Below are 8,916 nucleotides of genomic sequence, written 5' to 3' on the forward strand. Positions count from 1 at the left end.
CGTACCTCCCACTCGTCGTATATTCTTTAGCGAATGCCGTCCATCGTATATACCACACAAAACTGACCGATGTTAATAGGGGTAGTGGCTATATGATTTTGTTGTATATTGAACCTTCAAATTCCGTGAACCAACTATTGACGTAAAGCTGCAGTGTTGCTTATTGTGCGCTAATAATTTCACGAGCAACCAGCGACATTATTCTGATCATTTATTCCACAAAAGCCTTGCCATCGATTCATATGAGGTAGAACTTCGATACCGATAGATATTACGTATCGATAAAACTAGTGCGAATGAAAGGTTCATAATTATATGTGTTAATATTATGAATCCATATCGTGTATTCTCTAATAATGCCTGAGATTGGCGGTATCAGACAAGTGAAGAGCTCTTGCACAACATAGAAATGTTTCATATTCGCTGAGCGTGTTACTGAATAGAGTATGTATTGTCATTTCCAATAGAGTTTACTAATCATGGTCAGTCATATATTCGTAGACTTTACATGTGTTGTTGAATAAATATTTTGTTTTCACGGCATGAATAGCCACCTAGATGAGTGGATTATCTCATTGAAGCCTATGATGGAACGTATACCAAAGGAATCGTCCGGAGGAAAAGTACTGGAAATGTTCGAAAAAGTTGCCAAAGGTAGTTTTCCTACAAATGATGCATCATATAATTATTATGGTTCCTCAAGAGCTCACCAGGCTCTATGACTGTACGGTGTGCTACACTTATGGCATGCGCAGTAAATACCCGGACGGTTGCTTGTGGCTAAATCCACTATAGCTAAATTATTATCGTTTCAGAGGTGTAGTTTTTAAGTATCAAAATACCACATATATGCCGCAAATAAAAGGCTATGAGTTTGTCAACATAATTCCATAACATCTTATACAAGTTGTTATAGGAGTTACCTATATATGTTTTCAGTATTATTAAAAACACATCATATACTAGCGTATTGATATATTTTGGTGTTATAAAATTTAATTTTATGCTTATATCCGAGTTATTCAATACGTTGACGTAAAACGTACTATTCAATTGAAATGTATAAAGTAGCTGTAGAAATCGATACACTCTACACATGTACTATCTTTGTTATATATCCTTGCATATTTATGTATGCCCTTCACAGAGGCGGACAAATACATCGCAAAAGTCCGTGGCTACAAGGACGTCAAGAAGAGGTTTAAAAGTAAACGCATCAGGTGAGAACAGGTGAAAATGAATATCTAAAAGATCTATCTAAGTCATCTTGTCTAAAGTTCATTCATCATCATCATCATCATCATCATCATCATCATCATCATCATCATCATAATTATCATCATCATCATCAATGCATCATCTCCACCCCCACCACCGCCGCCGCCACCGCCACCGCCACCGCCACCGCCACCGCCACCGTCACCGCCACCGCCACCGCACCGCTACCACATCATCCATCGATCATCATCATCATCTATATCATTATCAACATTACCGCCACCGCGCACTACTACCTCCGACGACCACAGCACCCATCTACCATCACCGCGGTTTCCATCACCGATACCACTGCCATCATTTGTTTTCATTAGAATGAAGTTGGAAGATTTTCGCGTGAGGATTACAGACGTCGTTGAATGCTGCGAAGGCTCGCAGTCGCTCTGCTGTTACTTCAGACCAACGATCATATAGGAGGCATATAACAGTAAGCGTCCGCGATTGTTCACCGTTGCACTACTTCGTCTCTAGAAAAGGCCTTTTTCGGCATTTTTTTCCGCCGAAATTCGGCACTAGAGTGCGAACTAATTAGCATTATGCACGCAAGGTGGCATGCCTCGGTGGACCGTCGGAGAAAGCATTAGAAGTAAAATTAATTCTTGTTGTGTATTCGTGACATTCCGTAGGTGCGTAACCACAGGTCACCGGTGCGTGTTTTTTGTGTATGAAATGTGTTCAGACAACTTTGCGCAGAAATTCCCGCATCATAGAGAGCTTGCAGAAAGTTCGAGCGGAGCATAGAGTATGAATTCTGTAGTTATTTAACTGCATAAATAAAAGTGTATGTTTTGATAAGTGTAGTAACATGTGTGCAGTATTCTTAATTAATTTCTGTTCGCATTGCTTATTCAGGCCATGCAGCCTATGGAGGCCCTCTACAGAGTTGGGTCGTGTTCAGGAAGGCGAGCGCTCGATGCGTAACGCTCATGAACGAACGCAGCGCCTCCTGAACGACACACGGAACGGCTCGCTGTGCGCCCGCTGTGCGCTCGGCTCATTCAAAGATGGCGGCGCCCCATGGCAGGGTTACTAGCAGATTTTAATCGCGAGAGAACAAGTACTGTTAAACGAATTAGCAGACCAAAAATGCATGATAAAAATTGAATTTAGAAGTGAAATGATGAATGGAATGAAAGTGAAGATAAAGTTGAAATAGATTTGCAAATTGACGTCAGAAATGTTAGAGTCGCATATCGCCAGATTTTTCGCCGCCATCTATGTAAACTCTCTCGCAACTGAGCCGAACAGCGCTTTTCAAAACTGCGCGGCAAACGCTCGCTCGCGTTCGGTCGCGCGCAGTGTCGTTCAGAAGGCGCGCGCGACGCGAACGCGAATGCGAGCGTTCGTCGGTCTCCTGGAACACGCCTCTGTTGTTCTACACCTATAGCCGCCGTAGGCGCAAGATAGACCTACTCTCGCAATCACAGCCTAGTAGGTCATGGATCATTACAAGCGCCATTTTAGTAAGCAGGTTCCACAACGAAGTTCACCGGATGCTGGCGTATCTCTGCTGCTGTGCAACTGTCTGCCTATGTACCAATTCGTCATACGCTTATTTTCTACTGCTGGTGGGAAAAGTGGCCGTAGGAATTGTAAAATATAAATAACAAATAAATGAATTGATAGAGCCTATATTTGCAGCTTTTATGGTATGCTTACACGTTAATACATTAGCGAATGTAATGGGCTCTTGGTCAAGACTTATAGGGACAGTAGCCTCTAGGATTTTACTGGGCATACAACTGTACTTACTGTATAAACAAATCGAGTCTAGTATCCACCACGTATTTTGTTAGGCAGATACATAATTAAATTTGCTTATAATAACATTACACATCAACGCTAGCAAATTTGAACGGCCGCCATGACACCGCGACGCGTGCTGCGCACTCCGGAAAAAAGTTTTGCGTATTATGACAACTTTAAATTTGCACGTTACAGCAACCGAGGCTAATCACAAAACAGTGCAATTTATTTATACCTAAAATGCTATTTAACCGATACGTATTTCATTTTATGGCAAATTATCATATTACAACTAAAACTATATGTCGTTTATAAGATATTACAATCCTTTTGCTTTTAAATGAATAAATAAGAAACACCCTCGGTCTGTAGCCCTTGGCTGAAAAGTGGTTTTGCGCAACTTATCAGATCGTGCGCTTTGAGTGGCGCCACCGTCGTTGTAATCAAACTGTAGTGGTTAGTTTTAAAACATTTTTAAACAATATTTCTAATGGTGATTGAACCATGAAACTTTTTATGTAGCATAATTATAACCTAAATTAGCTGAAAATAACCCTATAACCTAGAGTAAACTCTCCCTTTAATGTTGTTATATACATGGCAAAAGAATGATATATAATAAGCTATATATAATAATAAGCTATTGTTCTAGTGAAGCATTGACAATATATTGATTCATTGCACTAATATAATATTTCATGTCAACTCTTTATTATGAATAGATTCAGCATCATCAGAATATCAAATGCATCTGTGAAAAATTAGAGTTTGTTTCATAATATTAAAAAGAGGAAAAATTTACAAGGTGACATGGCATGTATTGTAATATAAAAAGGTTCTTATTTCTTATTTCTGACGGGAAGTGGAATTAAAAAAAAATAAAAAATAAGATAACAAGAATAATAAAATGAATTGATAGAGCCTATATCCTATTTGAACTTTTATGGTATCATCACACGTACTCATATGAACGTACTGTTCCCCCACAACACTGATTACACCGCGAGAGGTATATAAAACCATAGAAATAACATAGATAACTATATTTATATATGTATATCTATATTATATCAAGAGCTAATAATACCAGAATTATACCAGAAATAATACCATAATACCAGAAATAATCTATATTATTTCTATGTATATCCTATGGTATATCCATAGATATATACAACACATGGATAGCTGATTGCCGCACACTCACGTTAAAATGCATTGGGCGATGTCTATTTTTTCCGTACCCCTAATTAACTTGTATGATACAGGCGGTTCCGGTTCCGCTTCACTACACTAACCGCCTGTACCCATGCACAGAAATAGAATAGAAGTAGAACGGTCATACCCAGGCGCGCAGCGTCGCCAGTTTCTGACAACTGTCACGTGACCGGCGCCATATTGGTGCAGTCACCCTGCATCACTAGTAAAGCTTGACCCCCTTAAACAAATTTTAATACCAAATGCAAAGAAAATATGATAAGAAAGTAGTAGTTGAATGCCAAAGTAACCGGCGTTAGTGACAGTTAGTTTTAATTACAGAAAAACATGCATGGATGCGTTTTCCTATAGATTTTAATCTTACAGAGGTAAAATTAAAATTGACAACTGCTCCTGAATGGATTGTTGCACATGCTAGTACTGAAATAAAATTTGCACTTAACTATCCACATTGGCAAGAAAATAAGACAAAATTTTATGTAGCTAGGTTTGCACTTCAGCTTCCCCAGGCCCAACTAGGAACCAATTTAATTATGCTTCTAAGATGAATACAATACATTGTACGGCAAAGTAAAAGTAATTTCTGTATAATTCCATTCATTCACAATATTTTAACGGCTTGTAACTGTGCGCAACTTAGGTTCCTTATTCTATTATTTGGTATTTTAAAACATAGGCACAATCAGATCTTTTTTATTGCGAGCAAATATATATACTGTATGTAGCAACAATTAAAAATCAAACAATTCAAAGTTTTCTAAGCTGCACTACTTCTAACTAATTGAATTGCTAGTCAAAGATAATACATGTATATCATTTGCATAGCAAAATGGATAATTAAAATTAAATACATACACACAAACAACGGAATACAAAAAAACTAGTTCGTGACACACCTTATACAGGTACAGCGCCGATTTTCCGGACACTAATGCTCCGGAACCTCTTTTAATCCGGATAAAATGCTTTTGAAATTATTTGGCGTAGCAGTGTACGTCGCCGTGTCACCACATTGCTGTGTCGCCATGTGGGTGCGTCGCCACGTCGCTGTGTCGCCACATCGCCGTGTTGCCATGTGGGCGCGTTGCCACGTCGCCGTGTTGCCATGTAGATGTGTCGCCACATCGCCGTGTTGCCATGTGGGCGCGTTGCCACGTCGCCGTGTTGCCATGTAGATGTGTCGCCACATCGCCGTGTTGCCATGTGGGCGCGTTGCCACGTCGCCGTGTTGCCATGTAGATGTGTCGCCACATCGCCGTGTTGCCATGTGGGCGCGTTGCCACGTCGCCGTGTTGCCATGTAGATGTGTCGCCACATCGCCGTGTTGCCATGTGGGCGCGCGTTGCCACGCGCCGTGTCGCCAATGTAGATGTGTCGCCACATCGCCGTGTTGCCATGTGGGCGCGTTGCCACGTTTTTTCACCGTGTCGCATGATAGATTGATGTCGCCACATGCGCGCCGTGTGCCCATGTGGGCGTGTTTGCCACGTCGGCGCGTGTCGGGCCATGTAGATGTGTCGCCACATCGCCAGTGTTGCCATTTGGCGCATCGCCACGTCACCGTGTCGCCATGTGGGTGCGTCGCCACATCGCCGTGTTGCCATGTGGGCGTATCGCCACATTGCCTTGTCGCCATGTGGGCGCATCGCCACATCGCCATGTCACCATGTGGGCGCGTCGCCACGTTGCCATGTCGCCATGTAAGTGTGTCGCCACATTGCCGTGTCGCCATGTTGGCGCGTCGCCTGTCGCCATGTGGGTGTGTCGCCACATCGCCGTGTCACCATGTGGGTGCATCGCCATGTGGGTGTGTCGCCACATCGCCGTTGCCATGTGGGCGCGTCGCCATGTGGGTGTGTCGCCACATTGCCATGTGGGCACGTTGCCATGTTGCCATGTGGGCGCATCGCCATTGCTGAGCGGCGTTTGGCCGTGTTGCATGTGGGCGCATCGGCGCATGCGAGTGCGTTAGCCGTGTTGCCATGTGGCGGCATGCGCCACGATGGCGCGTGCGTTGCGTGTTGCCATGTTGGCCATCGCCATGCGAGGCGCGTTTGTCGGTGTTGCCATGTGGGCGCATCGCCATGGCGAGCGGGCCGGTTGCCGTGGTTGCCATGTGGGCGCATCGCCACTGACGAGCGCGTTGCCGATGTGAGCACGTCGCACCGTGTCACCATTGTGAGTGCGTCGCCGTGTCAAGGCAATGTGGCGCGTACCGCCACGTCGCACGCTTCGCCACGTCGCCGTGGTCCACGCATGTGGGCGCATCGCACGTCGGCCACGTGGGGGGGGGGAGGGGGGGCGCCCCGTCGCCGTGTCACGGCATGTGGGCGCATTGCATGATGGGCGGGCATCGCAATGTTGGGCGCTTCGCCAATGTGAGCGCGTCGGCCGTGTCATCATGTGAGCGTCATGCGCCCGTGTCACGCATGTGCGTGCGTCACCATGTGGGCGGTCGGCTGTGTCCGCGCATGTGAGCCGCGTCGCCGTGTCGCCATGTGGGCCGCGTCGCGTGTCAGCGGCGGGCCGGCCCGCCGCGCCCGGCGGGCGGGCCAATGTCGGCGCGCTCGCCACGTAGGCCGTGTCACCATGTGGGGCGTCACCCGGTCCACCGCATGTGGGCGGCGTGCGGCCACGTAGCCGTGTCACCAGATGTGAGCGCGTTGCGGTGTTGCCATGTGGGCGCATCGCCATGTGGGCGCTTCGGCGCCATGTGAGCCGCGTCGGCAGTGTCACCATGTGGCGCATGCGCTGTGTCGCAGCATGTGACGCATCGCAGTGTCACCAAAATGTGCGCATACAGCTGTTGTCGCCATGTTGCGGCGTCGCCGTGTCGCCATGTGGGGGCGCCTCGGCCATGTGAGCGCATCGGCCGTGTCGAACCATGTAGGCGCGTCGCCGTGTCACGCATGTGCCTCATTTCTGTCGTATGAACTGTTCTGACATGACTATTACAGAAGGAGGGGGGCACTTTTTTAGGTCGGGTTCATTATGAATGTGAAATGTATTCATATGCGATATGTGTCATTTATTGAATATGTTGGGTTGACCAACGTAGGAGTGAGGGCACAGCAAACTCTTTTTTGATGTGAAAAAAGACTGCAAAAGGTTACATAACTCGCTTTGGCCAATTCAATACACTAATTTAACGCCATGCCATCATATCAGAGTATGTCGCGGTGGCTGAGTCCATCTGTTTCATTAGTAGAAACCTATCCTGTGCCATAGTATGTTTTCCTCGCCTGAGTCTCGAATATAGTAACGGCGAGTCGACTGCCGCCAGGAAATGCTCTGATGATGAAGGCAAATCTCCGTATAACGTATATGAGAAGGTGAATGCATGTGGTATGTATACTACAGGGGAGTTCGCCAGGGTATTTATTAGGGGGGAAGAGGGCGTGTACAGATTTGTACCAGGGGAGTTCAACCGTAACGCAAACATGCGGGAGCGAGGGTGGTCTAGGTCACCTCACCCCAAAAATTTGAAATAACCCCCTAGATGCGTTTCTGCGCGAGAGGGGATGGGGGTGCTTCGGACTCCATCCCTGGACCGCCCCTGTACAAGCCCTGAACACTGTAGACTCTGAACCAGGTGCGCTTAACTGACGGGTCCAGTGGGGTAGATTCATGACTTCCTCAAACTGCGTACGCAAATAATTTTGCGGGCCAAATCTTGTGTAGCGCAATCGACGTTGCTTAGTTGCGATCATCACGCAGTTTATTATAGTAAAATTAATTTGGCGTACGATTTCGCGTACGCAAGACGAGGTCGTTTTGGTGCGATTCATCAAGTTAAAATTTACTAAACCTTGCGTAACTTTAGCAACGAGCTGCCGAGGTGCCAGTAAACACTCGAAATTCCGCAGGGTTGTTCCAGCATACCGCAGCATGACATTATTTTATTAGAAAAATTATAAAATATACTACTCAACAAAAATAAATAAATAATGACCAACTGACACAGACGCACAACGCCTTTGGAGCCGTTATTTTGTCATAGCTTGGCATATTTTTTCGGTCACAGTAAGCTCAATGATCGATTAATAACGTAATTCGATAGTTTCCTACCAGCATATAATTATGAAGCTCAAAGTCCACATAAATCCCTAGGACACCGATTAGAGGGCTTTCCAGCTTTTTAGAGAAATATTTGTCGAACAAATGTACTGGAGCGTGGAGCAGGTATACCTAGCCTTCGCACTCGGTGAATAGATCACTGTATATGTTGACACACGCTTGGATGCTAAGTGAATGCCTGGGCAAGGTCCATGAAGATGAAGAGTGACAACAATTTGGTTTTTTCCATCACACATCCAATGTGAGCATTTACCATAGGCTTGCCCTCCTTATTCAAGCAAGGACCACTTGTCTCACAGTAGGTGGTGTGAATCTACAGTGTCATAAAAAAAACAAAACAATAAAGCACAAAATACGTAGCATATAAAAACTGGTCAATTTGTTATAATTACTTGTCATACTCGTTTTATTTTATTTGATAAAGGTTTCCTAAATGATGTGCTACATTTTAATCAATATAAATTAAAGAGTGCAATGGCACTATTCAGTATATCAACCTAGTCCTACGTACAGGTGCCTTCCGAGCAACTGGGCTTCGCTGTCTCAACAGTTCGATGTGGCATATTTATTGCCTAGGTTAGCTTCCTACTAATGATC

General features: G+C 45.1%; 1 long non-coding RNA gene across 1 annotated transcript; it reads left to right on the plus strand.

Moving 5' to 3' along the window:
• The first annotated feature begins 558 nt into the window (after positions 1–558).
• Positions 559–2,157, plus strand: LOC106818919. The gene is made up of 4 exons (XR_001395314.1): positions 559–654; positions 1,148–1,220; positions 1,593–1,705; positions 2,131–2,157. It is a non-coding gene; the product is annotated as an uncharacterized LOC106818919 (long non-coding RNA).
• The last annotated feature ends 6,759 nt before the right edge of the window (positions 2,158–8,916 follow it).

Source organism: Priapulus caudatus, unplaced genomic scaffold (assembly GCF_000485595.1).
Source record: "Priapulus caudatus unplaced genomic scaffold, Priapulus_caudatus-5.0.1 Scaffold2643, whole genome shotgun sequence".
Lineage (NCBI taxonomy): Eukaryota > Metazoa > Priapulida > Priapulimorpha > Priapulimorphida > Priapulidae > Priapulus > Priapulus caudatus.